Source organism: Protopterus annectens, chromosome 11.part0, assembly GCF_019279795.1.
Source record: "Protopterus annectens isolate FY-2018-M chromosome 11.part0, PAN1.0, whole genome shotgun sequence".
Classification (NCBI taxonomy): Eukaryota; Metazoa; Chordata; order Ceratodontiformes; family Protopteridae; genus Protopterus; species Protopterus annectens.
Genome location: NC_056745.1, coordinates 1,525,175,738 through 1,525,192,225, shown reverse-complemented (window position 1 = coordinate 1,525,192,225; position 16,488 = coordinate 1,525,175,738).

The following is a 16,488-nucleotide window of genomic DNA, read 5'->3' as shown; positions in this document are numbered from 1 at the left end:
TGCTAACCTACCGTTACATCTGCTTACAGAGAGTTAGCTTTAGAATTGCTTAGCCAGTGTAGGCATTGCTTACCGCCGCGCAAATGGGTTTAAGGTTGCTTACTAGTGCTTAAATATCCTTACTAAGCCGAAAGACACAACAACAACTGCTTATTTGTGCTTCAACCTGCTTACTAGTGCCTTATTTATTATGACACTGACACCTCACTTGTGCATTTACTGCATTACATCAGTTCATAAATATCTGTAATTTAGTGGGTTATGCAACACAAATATTGGTCATAATGTGCTTTGCCATGTAAAATGAAATGTGCTGCAGTGGGACTCACACCATGAATGCCTGCTCGTAAGAGGAATGCTCTGTGCAGCACATTATTGATATGCTGCTTCATTTGTATATATCTTCCTTGTTATCCTCTTCAGCCCTTTGAGCTGCCTTAACTGTAGCTAAGCGATGGGCACACCCGTGCACCTACGGTTAGCTGTAATCGAAGTTTAAAAAAAAAAGGGTTTCTTCAATTTATTTAAACATTCTGTTCCTGTTAAACACAAGGGGGATGCTGGTGGGGATATGCAGTCACCTGTGAGCAGTCTCGCTAATTGCATACCCCTTTCTGCTATTCTGCATTGCAGGGGCATGTTTATTCTGAAAGCTCTGCTCTCAGACACGCCCCTTGCACTCTTACATGCTCTGTGTAAGCCTAGGAGCTCGGGCAGCATGCCTCATTAATATGCATGGCACTCTGCCATCCTACTTCTAATTGGTTACTTCTGTGCAGGACTAACCTAGTCCTGCATGAAAGATTAGTAAATCTGGGTTGTCAACCTATTGCATAAGGAAGGAAACTCCACAGAAGTCTCTTAACTTTTATCCCATTACAATTCTCTCCTCTCTTAAAAATTCTAGAAAAATGAATCCACACTCAATTTCTTCACCTTCCCCTCTCAAAACAGCTCTTAACCAGTACTCAACGTGGATTCTTCCCTGGTCATAGTACAACTACTGCAGTATTATCCTTTTTAGATAATATAAACAAGAAAAGAGACTCTGGCAAACTTATCTCTTCCATATTTTTTGATCTGTCCAAAGCCTTTGATACCATCTCACACATCAAATTCCTTCAACAGCACCTTCTCAGCCTATTCCCTCTTTCACTTCAGTGGTTTAAAAGCTAAATGTCTGACAGACAGCAGACTGTTAGATGGCAACATACTTTTTCTCCTTATCTACAAGTTACAACTGTTGTACCCCATGGGTCAATTCTTGCTCTACTTCTTTTAGCATTTTCATTAATGACCTTGACACCCCTTTTAGGCAAGCATCACTTATAGAGTATGCTGAATATTTGACACTAATGTGTTCATCTGACACTCTGGCATATCTTCTTGAAATTAACTATAAAGAGATAGAAACTGTATCCCATACAAAACTGCTTGGTATGACAATTGATCACAACCTCAGATTTAAAATAATATATATAATAAAAAAACTCACCAGAAACTTGGCATGTGCTATAAACATAACAATTTTCTTGCTAACTCTGCTAAAACCACCCTAGAAACCATGTCCCTCCTTCCTTTACCCTTATATGGTGCACCTTTCCTTATCAACGTTTAGGTATCACTTTAAACTAAATATAAATTATGCTACAACAAAGTTGCTAAAATTGCTGCCAGTAAACATTAGTATACATATCACTGCAAGGCCCTTAAAAGTGTGAACTGGCTTGAAATACCCCATTACCTGGACTTCATTCAACTGGCTACTGGCCACAACATCATTTATAAACCCCACGCCTGTCCTACACTAAGCTCTAGTCTCCCTTTCCATCACCCAAACAGACCCCTTCATTCTAATGATAAACCACTTCTCACCATCTATAAAACTCAACAAGCAATAGGAAATATCCTTTACTGCTACTGTGTTGCCAAGAAATGGAATTATATTACATTAGCTATTAGAACTGTAACCGCCCATCCTTCCTACAAGCATTTTCTGAAAGGCCACCTATCAAACGTATAGTTTTGCTCATGCTATACTCTGGTTAAACATCAGTCTCATCTATTTTTCTACTTTTCCTCACCCCTCTCTGTACAGATTCACTATAGGTAAAACGGCAACTGAACGTCTTAAAGTCCACTTAATCCACCACAACAGATTATATGATAAACCAAAACAAGATTTAATGTACGTGCTTTCACTGGAAAAATGTTCCAGCTTCTTCAGACTACAAACAGTAAAGTACTTAGAAAAAACACCTTTTAAAACAATTAAAAAAATGAACTGCCAATAGAGTTTGTTACCCCTCCTGATGTCATACACAAGCATTTAAGAATTAAAGCTACAGGGGGTTACTCCAACTGAAAACACACTAGGATGCTTAAGCAACTTCACAGCACCATCATTAAAGAAAATAAAGAATTTTTTTGAAAAATATATTTTTTTTAAATAAAAATAACAATAACAACAATACTGAATTTGTGTACTATAAATAACACCTTAAAATTATATCATTTACATGGTCGAGATACGGCTATGTTAAGTCACTCACAGATCTAATGTACTATACTTTTATAAAGTAAACTATGATATGTGAGACCAACAGCTTGGTCTTTAAAATTCTTTTTAAAAAAAAATTATTTATTTTCTTTAATGATGGTGCTGTGAGGTTGCTTAAGCATCCTAGTGTGTTTTAAGTTGGCGTAACCCCCTGTAGCTTTAATTCTTAAATGCTTGTGTATGACATCAGGAGGGGTAATGAACTCTATTGGCAGTTTGTTTTTTGAATTGTTTTAAAAGGTGTTTTTTCTAAGTATTTTACTGTTTGTATTCTGAAGAAGCTGGATCATTTTTCCAGCAAAAGGGCTTACATTAAATCTTGTTTTTGTTTATCATATAATTTGTTGTGGTGAATTAAGTGGACTTTAAGCCATTCAGTTGCCATTTTACCCAATTTGTTCTTTGCTGTTAGTTTTCTGTGTCTGTTATGGCGAGTGGCTTGGGTTCACCCTCACAACTTCTCTTTACTCAAGAGAGTAACAACGTACCTTCAGGCTTCCTGGAAGTGAATGCTGCAGGTAACCTCACCATTTTGATGGAGCAATTGTTAAAGAAAGTAGACACCTTGTCACAAGGTTTGGATGCTAATATTGGGCAGTCGGCCCTTGCAGGTGCGGGTGCACCTTGTAGCCAACAATTTGAAAAGCCTCAACCTCCTCATTTCAATCTCATGGATGGCAACAGAGCAACTTTGGTTCTCCAAAATCACCCACAAATAGTGAGCGAAGACGACTGAACAAGGTCAACTATTCAGGGGCAACTTAATCCGCATGGCAGTAATAGAATGGGTGAAGTGCAGAGATTTAGTGATGTCCCAACAACTGAGGTATGTCTGAGACAAACTTCTTTTTTTAATACTAATATTGTCAATGATGGGGCTAGCAATAACAGTAATATAAGCTCCATGGTGGGGTTGTTAAATGAATTTGACCAAAAATTATATAAATGTAGGAAACTTCAATTGAAAGTTTCCTACCTAGAAGAATGCATCAATAAAAAAATTATTCCAAAAGGATTACGGCAGTGGCGATACCCAGTTGGGTTAGTAAATGGCTTACCATTCCATTTGGAGATTAAAGCCCTATTTGACAAACAAGGTCTGGAAGTCCTTGGTATTTTAATCAAGAACTATGTGGAACAAATTGCTATGCTTAGAAATGATTTAATAATACTAGAACAAAATATTGTTGCTGCAGATGAATACGATAGATACAGATTTGAATATGCACGCATATTCAGCAGCAATGAAGCTAGTCTTTGTAAGAATGTTGAAACTAAAAAGAAGAAAATAATTAGAGACATGAATGAGTATTCAAAAGGTTCTGCCTATCCAGCCCCTCCATCTAGCACTAACACCAGTCTCAATGGGGTTGGTTTGAGTCATATTGGGAAGACTAATGTTGATGAAATTAATCATAATGAGTCCATGAATGGTAGGTCAATGATGGTAGCCCATGGGTTCGCCGTAGAGAAAGAATCAGAAGTAATCAGCGACAGGTGCCTCAGTATGTTGACAAAACGGAAGGCACTACTCCTGCTGGTCATAGTAATAACTTTAATCACAATAATAACCCTAATCAGGGTTTTCGGTTGAACAACGAAGTGCAACAACAACAATTTTCTAACCGGCACACTAACAACAGAAGGCAGGGCCAGAGCAGGAGGTGGCAGAATCGGAGGAGGAGATAAGAGGGATTTCGCCACATGTCCTGGTAAGCAGTGAGGGGGACTTTAAAATTTTTCAACTTTAGTTCACTCCGGGTGGATAAGGATATGGTCAACTTCTTTTCTAAAGGGCTGACATTTTTTCCTGACAAAAGGGCCAATTTGGTCAAAACCATCATAAACCTTAAACTTTTCATTCGTAAGCTCAATATTTCACACCTTATGGGTTCCAGTTCCACACTGACTAATAACTTAAAGGTTTCCAGCCTGTTTAACCCACAGCTGCAAGACACTCTAGCTTTGTTTGAAAAAGCTTGTGAAATTGATTTCAGAAGGTTGCTGGTGAACAATACATGGTATGCCAATAAGTGTAAGAACATTGACAGTAAGGAACTGGCATTTATTGATTTGTTAAATACATGTAAAGTGCGAGGTATGAAACCCGATAAGGGTGGTGGCTTAATATTCATGGATCAGCATGATTATGTAAGCAGAAATCAAGTTGTCTTAGACAGTACAGTGTATGAACAGGTTAGTCTTAGCCAAGTGGATGGAGCCTACAGGTCAATCAATAACCCCCTTAATGATTTATGTTTGGAAGGGAGTATTGATATTGATAGTCTACACTACTTAATACAGGTCTATCAATGACACCCTCAATGATTTATGTTTGGAAGGGAGTATTGATATTGATAATCTACACTACTTAATAAAGGTCTATCAATGACACCCTCAATGATTTATGTTTGGAAGGAAGTATTGATATTGATAGTCTACACTACTTAATACAGGTCAATCAATAACACCCTCAATGATTTATGTTTGGAAGGGAGTATTGGTATTGATAGTCTACACTACTTAATACAGGTCAATCAATAACACCCTCAATGCTTTATGTTTGGAAGGGAGTATTGGTATTGATAGTCTACACTACTTAATACAGGTCAATCGATAACACCCTCAATGGTTTATGTTTGGAAGGGAGTATTGGTATTGATAATCTACACTGCTTAATACAGGTCAATCAATAACACCCTCAATGATTTATGTTTGGAAGGGAGTACTGATATTGATAGTCTACACTACTTAATACAGGTCAATCAATAACACCCTTAATGATTTATTTTTGGAAGGGAGTATTGATATTGATAGTCTACACTACTTAATACAGGTCTATCAACAACACCCTCAATGATTTATGTTTGGAAGGGAGTATTGATATTGATAGTCTACACTACTTAATACAGGTCTATCAATAACACCCTTAATGATTTATTTTTGGAAGGGAGTATTGATATTGATAGTCTACACTACTTAATACAGGTCTATCAACAACACCCTCAATGATTTATGTTTGGAAGGGAGTATTGATATTGTTAGTCTACACTACTTAATACAGGTCTATCAATAACACCCTTAATGATTTATTTTTGGAAGGGAGTATTGATATTGATAGTCTACACTACTTAATACAGGTATATCAATAACACCCTCAATGATTTATGTTTGGAAGGGAGTATTGATATTGATAGTCTACACTACTTAATACAGGTCTATCAATAACACCCTTAATGATTTATGTTTGGAAGGGAGTATTGATATTGATAGTCTACACTACTTAACTATGCCAGCACCCATTATTCCAAAATTCTTTGGGACTCCAAAGATCCACAAATACCTCACCAATCCACCTTTTAGACTGATAGTGGATGGTAGAGGGTCTATCACATATGCATGTGCAAAATTTGTGGATGCTAAGTTAAAACCTATTGTTAGATCTGAGCCCCAAATATGCCATGATTCTTGGCATTTTCTTGAGAATATAAACAAGATGTTTTTTGATGACAGTTTGTTAATTGTCAAAGTGGATGTTAAAGATCTGTACACCATTATTCCCCAAAAACTTGATGTAGAATTGGTTAGAGAATTTCTCCGTCTCAGGGGGCTTGACAACAAAGACATCAATGCCATAGAGATTTTGTTAGAGTTAGTTTTGAATAACAACTTTTTATTTTTTGAGAACCAGTTTTTCTTGCAGAAAAGTGGGGTAGCCATCGGGGTCCCCTATGGTAGCAGTTTTGTGAATAGTGTGATGGCTTACTGGGAAAGGGTATTCTTGTTTAACTATTTAAAATTTAGAGAACATGTAACTTGGTGTACGCGTTACCAAGATGACATGTTCCTCATTTGGAAAGGTGAAGCAGTTTTAATTCAAGTATTTATAAATGAGATCACAAAGTTTACGAATTTTCATGAATTCACCTACCAAATAGGTTATGATGAGATAGATTATCTCGACATCCACCTTTCCAAAGATAGCCTGAATAACAGATTTAGGGCCACAGTTTTCCATAAGCCAACCTATTCTAATGCATTCCTACATTTTTCAAGCTGCCACCCGTTGCATCAAAAGAAAGCAGTAGTCAAGGGGCAAGCAGTAAGGGCAGCAAGAATGGTTTCTAATTTTGATGATTTCATTAAGGAATGTGATTTGTTAAAATCTATGTTTAACAAAAGAGGTTACCCTCAGGCGTTCACTGAACTAATTTTCAATGAAGTTATTAACAAAAGACGCACAGGCTACTTTTCCCCTTGGGTTTCGAAAGGTTATGATGTCCGTTTTGATGAGCCACAATTGGAGATGGAGATTAATTCTTCCCAAGTTCCCACTGATAGGCAGGTCATTAGATTCTTGACAACCTTCTTTTTGGATTCTCATTTTATCAAGGAAATCATAATTAAAAACTGGGGGTTTATTTTAGATAACCATGCATTAAGAAGAACTTTTGGTCAAGTGCCCCAGTGTACTTATAGAAGAGGTTTAAACTTGAAAAATTTAGTAGAGAATCCAAAAAAAAATAGTGAAGGTACACGCAGGCATGTTTAAATGTGGTAGATGCTATCAATGTAACTATGTTAAAGTTACAAGAAAGATAATTATTGGAGATAGAGAATATATACTGGATGCTAAATTCAATTGTTATTCTCAAGGGGTGGTCTACGCAGCTGTCTGTGACCACTGTGAGGCTTTCTATATAGGGAAAACCGAAAGGAAAATTAAACAAGCTATGTACATGTATATAGTATCAATAATTCTGTCATCACGAATGCCCTAGCTAAACATATCGTGGATTGCCCAACACATAGGTTTTTGTTTGTATTGTTAGAAAAAAATAGAAAGAAATTTAAGAGGGGGGTCTCTGGGAGCTGGCATTAGAAGAAACTGAACTTACCTGGCAAATTTGGACAGGTGCGCACACCCTACAGGGGTTAAATGAAGCCCTATCCATTAAGTGCCTGCTTAAAAAGAAAGCTTTGGCTAGGTGAATAGTTTAGTGTTAGGAGAATAGGTGGACTTAAGGTATACATAATCCATTACGTAGGTTTGAAGTCTGTTAATATTACCTGCTTAGTCCACAGTATCAACAATGTGTAGTATCTCATATGTGCCTAAATGTTGGTGATTTAAACTGTGTTGTAATGAGGTCTTTAAGTGGGTATGGTTTGTATACATTGGCAAAGCCTTTGTTATTGTTCTAGTAGTGCTTCAAAAAATTATTTTAAAGACCAAGCTGTTGGTCTCACATATCATAGTTTACTTTATAAAAATATAGTATATCAGATCTATGAGTGACTTAACATAGCCGTATCTCGACCATGTAAAGGATATAATTTTAAGGTTTTATTTATAGTACACAAATTCAGTATTGTTATTGTTATTTTTATTTTTATTTTTTTTTAAATTATTTTTCAAAAAAAATATTTATTTTCTTTAATGATGGTGCTGTGAGGTTGCTTAAGCATCCTAGTGTGTTTTAAGTTGGTGTAACCCCCTGTAGCTTTAATTCTTAAATGCTTGTGTATGACATCAGGAGGGGTAACAAACTCTATTGGCAGTTTGTTTTTTGAATTGTTTTAAAAGGTGTTTTTTCTAAGTATTTTACTGTTTGCAGTCTGAAGAAGCTGGAACATTTTTCCAGCAAAAGTGCTTACATTAAATCTTGTTTTGGTTTATCATACAATCTGTTGTGGTGGATTAAGTGGACTTTAAGATGTTCAGTTGCCGTTTTAACCAGTTTGTTCTTTGCTGTCAGATTCACTATGCATTAACACTTCCTCATTTCACCTGGCTATCCTATTCTCTATACCACTTTACATAACCTCTTCCTATCACCTCCTTCTCATTTATACTAATCTCTCCTAATATGTCCCCCTTTATAGTTACAATTAAACTAAACACATGACTTTCATAACTACTGTGAATTGCCAAAAGGACACGCTTCAGAACTGCATACAGTATTTTGCTTCCTTTTTCTCATTGTTTTCATTGTTGCAGCATATTTTGATATATCGCTATACCTTACAGTATTGTTTTTTATTTTTCAAATGTGTAATCCACAAAATAAAGCAGCTTTTCAGGCAAAACAATAAAGCCTTGAGCAGAGCAAACTTAGAAAATTGTGAAAAAACCCACGGACGGCTCAACGCACTTCAGTTCACTTTATTCCACAGAAACACAGCACATTGTTTTGCTTTTTCTTGGTTTCTATTTTTCAAATGTATAATTTGCAGCTGTTTTACTAATGTAATGTGTTTGATTTTTTTTCTCTGTTAAATGGAAATGTTCTCCCCTTGCAACTGTGAAAATGCACTCTTGTGAACCAAATGACAATACAAAAATAGGTAAATGGCCTCGAGTATCTGGCAGGGTTGGTTGAGGAAAATGGAAGTCTGAGAGTTCAAAACTAGAATCAGAGAGACTGCAGCCAACTGGTACAGAGTGTCAGGTATAGTATAAGCTGAAAAGTAAGGTGTACAGAACAGTGGTGTGACCAGTACTACTGTATGTTATAGAAACATGGGCAGTAAAGGCAGAGCAGATGAGGAAGCTAGAGGTGATGGAGATGAAATGCCTTAGACAGGTGGTAGGATGCACACTGTGGGATAGACGCGGAAATGACAACATAAGAGCAGAAAAGTAGCTGCAATTGCAGAAAAGGTCAAAGACAACAAATTATGGTAGTTCAGGTACATGTGCAGAAAAACAGAAAATAATCTGATGAAGAAGATTTGGGGCAGACAGAGAAAAAGGCAAGAAGGATCAAGGGTGTCAGGCAAAGAGGTTGATGGATTGTGTGAGAGAAGACATTCAGACATGAGTGTTAAAAAGTCAGGAGTGCAGCACTGAATAGAGAGCTGGTGAGAGTTAACTCAACACCCGGACCCCATGTAAAAAAATGGGAAAAAGGGGGTTTATGATGATGATGATGCTGATGCAGTTAGTGCATATGACATGTATATACTGGGAATTTATGTATGCAAGTCAACACCACTGCTGTTTTCCCCACCGTAGCATGTATACACAAGAACCAATAAACCTTAAAGCTGTAGTGTCATGCACATCAGAAAGGAGCATGTTTTTTGCATCATTAGGAAAGGGTTTTATCACCTATAAACATGCAATAGACAAGTATGTGTTATATAGTCATTTAAATGCTAAATGGTAATAAAATACCACTCAATATGCATAAATGACAAATGACAGCATAGACTGGATGACAGTTCATGATTTCAAGTTTTCCACTGGTAATTTGCACGCATCTCAGACATTGTTATACTGGGTATGCTCACATGGAATTACAGGGAACAGTAACATAACAGCAATTCAGCAGCATCAATACAAACAAAAGTGTCATAACAGAGTACCAATCACACCAATTGTCTGGCAACTTGTCATATAGTAAGAACTGTTCTGTAGAAGCTCTAATCTGCCATTAAGCTGTAATAGTCTGACAAATACAATTGCAGTAATAAGGAAGTGTTTGGATGAAGACATGAAATACAGAACATAATTATTTTGGAAATAAATAATGCCTGTGAACAATGAATATCATAATACATATTTGCATCATGTCATTTTTTAACCCATGCCAGGACAGATATTAGAGAGATGCACACCCATCATGAAATATGCACACCGGTTGTGTCATGAAGAACAACCTTGAAGGGCTTACAGCACTTTCCCATCATAAGAGTTAAGGTTGCCTTACCTTCTAGGACAATAGCCTGAGAAAAGGTGGCCCTCTGACTGTGTCATAACTATTCTCTGCGTGTAAGCTACTGCTATCTGACAGACAGATTTTACCAGATTCAAACCCTTGCCTATAACACAAGTGCTGACACTCTGCCTATGCTAACATATTACATCATATGCATGTGTCACAAACAATCTCTTTGAGATAAAAGGTATGGGGAGGTCTCTCCCATCATAAATGTACACATTATAACTGTGGTATATGTCATTCATGTATTACAGTATAAGGCCCAACAATGCTAACATTCAATGACTGTAGATTTTGACTACAGAAAATACATGATATTGGAGAGAACGAATGCGCCACAGCAGAAGTGCCCTTACAGTCCTGAGATAAATTAGTATTTCAAGATATTACATCGTGTTGTTGCTGCAAGGGATGTGTGTGCCTGTAATTGCTGCACTAAAGCAACAATATACAGAATATTGTCTCATTTCCTCGTGCCAGGGTAATACTTACTGCAAATGTTATGTAAGGAAGATGTAATCACGTCATCATCTCTCTGAATAAAAGTATTGTTTTATGAGAAATTATCATAGTTTTTTTATGAGGAATCAACATCTATATGTGTACACAGCAGATGTACTTGACAACAGTGTTAGTGACATGTACAGTCACAGTAAGACTGACACAACACAGTCTGAACAGTAATGGCTAGATTTGAATTAACCACTAAGATCACAACCTACAGATTAGTACCTGAAACTCAAGTGCCACACAGCATGTTGTGATACAACTATGACAGTTGAATGGATGAAATTACTATTGTTTATTAGCTGGATGTTTATGCTAAATAGTGGCCAGAGTGCCAGAGTGCACAATAACACTGTACAGTTATACATCATTCATATATACACACACACACACACACACACACACACACACACACACACACACACATATATATATATATATATATATATATATATATATATATATATTTATTTGAAGAGTGGTCTACAGTATGAGAGTGAAATACACACTCACAGCTGGCCTCAGACCTCCTACCTATCTAGGTATAGACTGCACAGTATCAAAGTCATGAACCACAGAAGTTGCACAGCTGAGAGATACTGCAGTGATGAAAACATCATATAATAATTGTTTTTCCAAAAAGTTATTTTCCTAGGGGATGTTAGAATTTGTTACTTTAACACCATCCCACTGTAAATCCATCTCAAAAGTTGAAGTGTATAAAAAGATAGTTGTGAGGTAGCCAACTGTGTATGACAGTAATCACAGTCACACTATTTAAGCAAAGATTGACTTGAACCACCAACCTTGACAATCTATGTGACATGTTATCAACAGTCAGTGCCACAGAAGAACTTTGACTACAAGTGAGGCATGCAGCAACTATGAAGGGATAAAATCAGCAGTGTATTGTCAAGGAGATGTGTGTGGCAAAATGACTTATGTAGCCATCTGGAGTTGTAAATGTTGCCAGTGGAGATGTGTGCAAACTAATCCTGAATTCATTTTCAATGACACACACAGTCGTAAAAGTTAGAAATTGCTGTATTTGAACCTCTTATCTATCTAGTTACACATTATAGAGAATAGTATATGAAACACTAGTGCCAGTCTGACTTTTAAAGTGTAAGAGTGCACTTTGGAAAGAATGACCACATCAGTGTATTTCACAGAAGATGTGGGACCTCATCAGTGTGTCTCACAGAAGATGTGGGACCTCATCAGTGTGTCTTACAGAAGATGTGGGACCTCATCAGTGTGTCTCACAGAAGATGTGGAACCTCATCAGTGTGTCTCACAGAAGATGTGGGACCTCATCAGTGTGTCTCACAGAAGATGTGGGACCTCATCAGTGTGTCTCACAGAAGATGTGGGACCTCATCAGTGTGTCTCACAGAAGATGTGGGACCTCATCAGTGTGTCTCACAGAAGATGTGGGACCTCATCAGTGTGTCTCACAAAAGATGTGGGACCTCATCAGTGTGTCTCACAGAAGATGTGGTTGTGAAAGGTGGGATAAAGAGATGGAGGCACCATCTAGCAGCTTAAAACATCTTGCCAGAGTAAAAGATGATTGAGCACAGCTGTGTTGGTGGAAATGCTCACTTGACTCCGTACACACAAATTTCCCATATGGAGCATCAAACCTCCTACCTATGTAATTTCACAATCTAGAGAGCTCAGTATTAGTTGCAAATGCCACATCAGATGTCTGACTCTTAAAGGGAAAGAGTGTAGTATTGTCAAGATGACTTCATCAGTGTGTTACAGAGAGAATGTTTATGTTAAAAGTGGGATAAGGGAGCTGTGTGTAAAGTTAAATTAACTCATCTCATGGGAAGTGGATATAACACCAAGCATTACGCATGCAAGTTTCTAATACTGAGCATCAAACCTCCTCTCTATCTAGTTACACAATCTAGAAAGTACAGTGTTAATCACAAGTGACACAGCAGAAGAGTGACTCTTAAGGGGAGAGAGTGCACTTTTGACAGGATGACCTCATCAGTGTGTTGCAGAGAGGGTGTTTCTGTTAAAAGTGGGATGAGAGAACTACTTGTAAAGCTAAATAACCCCGCCCCAGAGAAAGTGGATGCAACATGAAGCATTTCTCACACACATACACACATTCCCCACCTTGAGCATGGAACCACTTGTCTATCTAGTTGCACAATCTAGACAACACAGTGTTACTTACAAGCACCACAGAAGTCTACATTTAATACTGTGAAAAACACATTTGTACTTACTGAAAATCCAGTGTTTGGAGCTGATGGTACAATACATCACAAGTTTTGGGACAAATGCATATGTGTACACAGGACAATGTAACAGCACTGTGATTGTTTCATGTAATTACATACTTGCCTAATAAGATTTAGATACAGTGCTTCATGTAGATTGTGTTACTGTGAGGGACATATACATGTTTCACAGTATGGAATGCCAAAGATATGCAATGTTGTGACTAGCAGATTACCAATCAAACTTTTCCGAAACTTCATTTCAGGATGATTGCACACTTGTCTTGTATCATCTTTGCACTATGTGCATTGACAAGACAAAGAGGCACTTCCTTCATAGGACACTGCACTGTAGAGTAATAGTGATGGATTATGTGTACTTTATTAGCATAATTATTCAGGGCAGATCAGTACATGAAAGTCTTCACAATAGGGAGCAGGCACATTAATAAAGCAGCATGATAATGGTGTGTTAAGGAAAGATGTAGCCAACATTTACAGCCACAGGAGACAGATAAAACATTATAAAATATTATTTACATCCATCTGGAATCTAACATATTGATCATTCTAGGAAAAAATAATAGCTGAGTATTATCTAAGCATACCATGTAGGATGTCATACTTTGGAAACTTCACAGGTGACAGCAGATTTCAGAAAAAGAGAACGTGTGCATTCATCTTCATTGCCCTATTGATAACTGTAATCCGTGCATTCAAGTTTTCAGCTTGTTGACTAGTCATAGCTATTCACATTGGCCCAAAGTACAACAGAGTAATGCAGCTGAAGGATAAACTTGCAAGATTTAGCCTCAGCTGCAGCTGGTGCTCAGTGTCAGCCATTGCAGAAATGCAGAGGAGGAAGAATAATTACATAGAGGGCAGAAGATACAGCTAAAAAGGGTCAGAGTGAGGCAGGGACAAAGTAGCTTATGACAGTAGCAGGAAAATGGTGGCTCATAACAATATGTAGGCAACCACTTCACATAAAATAGTGCACCAAAAACATTATGGCATCACACCCCAAAGGAATTACTACTTCACACTATTTTAATAATGCAACTGAAGCTGATTGGAGTGTGAAATATCATGAAGTAATAATTTGATTTACAGTTGATATCAAACCCATGATACTGCAAAAACATTAGTCTTCAAAAAGAGTAATTATCTCAATATGCCACATAGAAACTCCTATTTTTTACACCCAGCAGCATATAAACTGTTACAATAACCACTTCTTAGTACTGACTTTAGTCTGCCTTTACTTTATATTCCTATAGTACAGCATATTTTAGTACATTTGTGCAAAAGTAATCAGACCACTGCAGCTGAAATTGAAATCTTCAACTTTTGTGATAGGAAGTTAAACAGTGTTCACTCTCACTCAGCATTGTTGTGCTATGCCAACTCTGGCACAAAGACTGAGGCCATAAAATTAAGACTTTTCCATGAGCCATTTCTAGCCATGGGGGGTTGTATGTGAATCTATTTTTTTGACCATTTTAAAAGTGTGAAAAAGAGGTGGACAGCACAGTGATGAAAATCGGGTGGCAAGCACAGGGTAAGACACAGGGGAAAGACTACATGAATTTGCAGGAGGGTGGTGGGAAAGTAAGCACATATATCCACTTCTTCACCATATAAATGTACACGTGTACACACAATTTAATGATTTTTAGTGAATCACCACACCAGTGAAGAGTGACATCAAACAGATGGATGTTGTATGGCTAATTGGACCTAATCAACTATGTCAAGATGAGATATAGGCAAAGTGGAGCGATATGTATAAGGCACATTTTTTTTTTAATTTTGTGGGATAGGTTCCCTTTTTTGTGGAGGGAATGCTGTGGATGGTGCTTGGGAATTACAGGGTCAGGTGGGTATGGTAGGGTAGGGTAGGAAGCATGGGCAGACATACAGGATATGCAAGATAGGCAGGGATGGTGATGGAGACAATAGGTTTGGGTACACCATGGTTGGGAATATGTAGGGGACATTGGAGGCAAACCCATGTCCAGCTTGAGAACAGTGGGAATGTAGTCCTCAGCCTCAGAAATGTCAGCTTTGTCTCCTGTATCAGCTGCTTGGTTATTGTTGGATGTGGTATAATTTTTGCAATCCATTGCAGGACATTTTCAACTCTGCTAATACATGCACCATTGCGCCTCTCCATGATATGCTCCATCAGCCATGTCAGCACCTGTCTGGTGACAAAATCGCTACCTCTAGTGGTACTGATCCCTGAGCATACCACACTGCACCAGCAGCTGGGACAGACCTACCTGACACAGAGCAGGTAGGGAAGGAGTTGTAGATGCACTGCTGACAGGTTGTGAAACTAAAGTGCTGGGTGCCTGTGCTGCCATCTGTGGAGGTATAGCAGGCCTAGCTGCAGTGGTTGGTCTACCTCTATGTGCTGTTGCTCATTCTGTCTTCAGCAGTAAGGTACACAAACAGCAGAATGTTAATAAATGATGACAACACCCCCCCCAAAAAATAAATAAATAAATAAATAAAGAAATTTAAAAAGAGAGAGACAGGGTGGGTGGGAGACAATAATAATAATAATAATAATAATAATAATAATAATAATAATAATAATAATAATAATAATAATAATAGTAATAATAATTTTAATAATAATAATAATAATAATACTTTTATCCAAGCCTCAGCTTTGGTATAGCTGCGGCGGTGCAGCAGTAGCATTGTTACCTCACAGCAAGAGGTTTTCCCATTCGATTCTCAGCTGAAGCGCCTTCTGTGTGGAGTCTGCATGTCCTCCCCGTGGTCAAGTGTCGTTCAAAAGACATGCGTAGAATGGGCGTGCCTTCGATGAAGGTTGGGCATTAAGTTGGCATCTCAGCACTGTAAAAATCTACTGCCAATCATTAGCGGACTGAAGTTCCGCTGTGGCGACCCTTAACCGGGAAAAGCCGAAAGAAGAACAACAACATCCAAACCTCAGCTTTAGACTAAGACCTGGTATAATCTCCCTGCAGCTGCCTATGGCTGTAGTGATTATAATGAGTATCACAAAAATCCTGGACTCCTCAACTTCCCACCTTTGTGCTCGAAATTTAGCACCATTCTTTCCATCACCAGCCATGTCTGCAAAAATCAAGCTAACAATTCATGTCTGAACTGGCAACCAGTTCAGATCTCACATGTAATAGGTTGTGCTAAAAGATGCACAGCCTTGCCAACTGTGTTTGCACAATTAAAATCATTTGGATTCCTTGACAGACACATTAGCACTACATACATCAAATAACACTAAATGTGTGAAATATCGCATTGAGATTTGCCATGTATGATGTTCAACCTATATACACATGCTCCAGTGTTCAAAAATGAATGCTCAGAGGCTTGGCTTGTGATCCTTGGTGTTTGGATGGATAAAAAGGATGAATTATTACATTTGTTGATGTTGCGACTTAACACAATT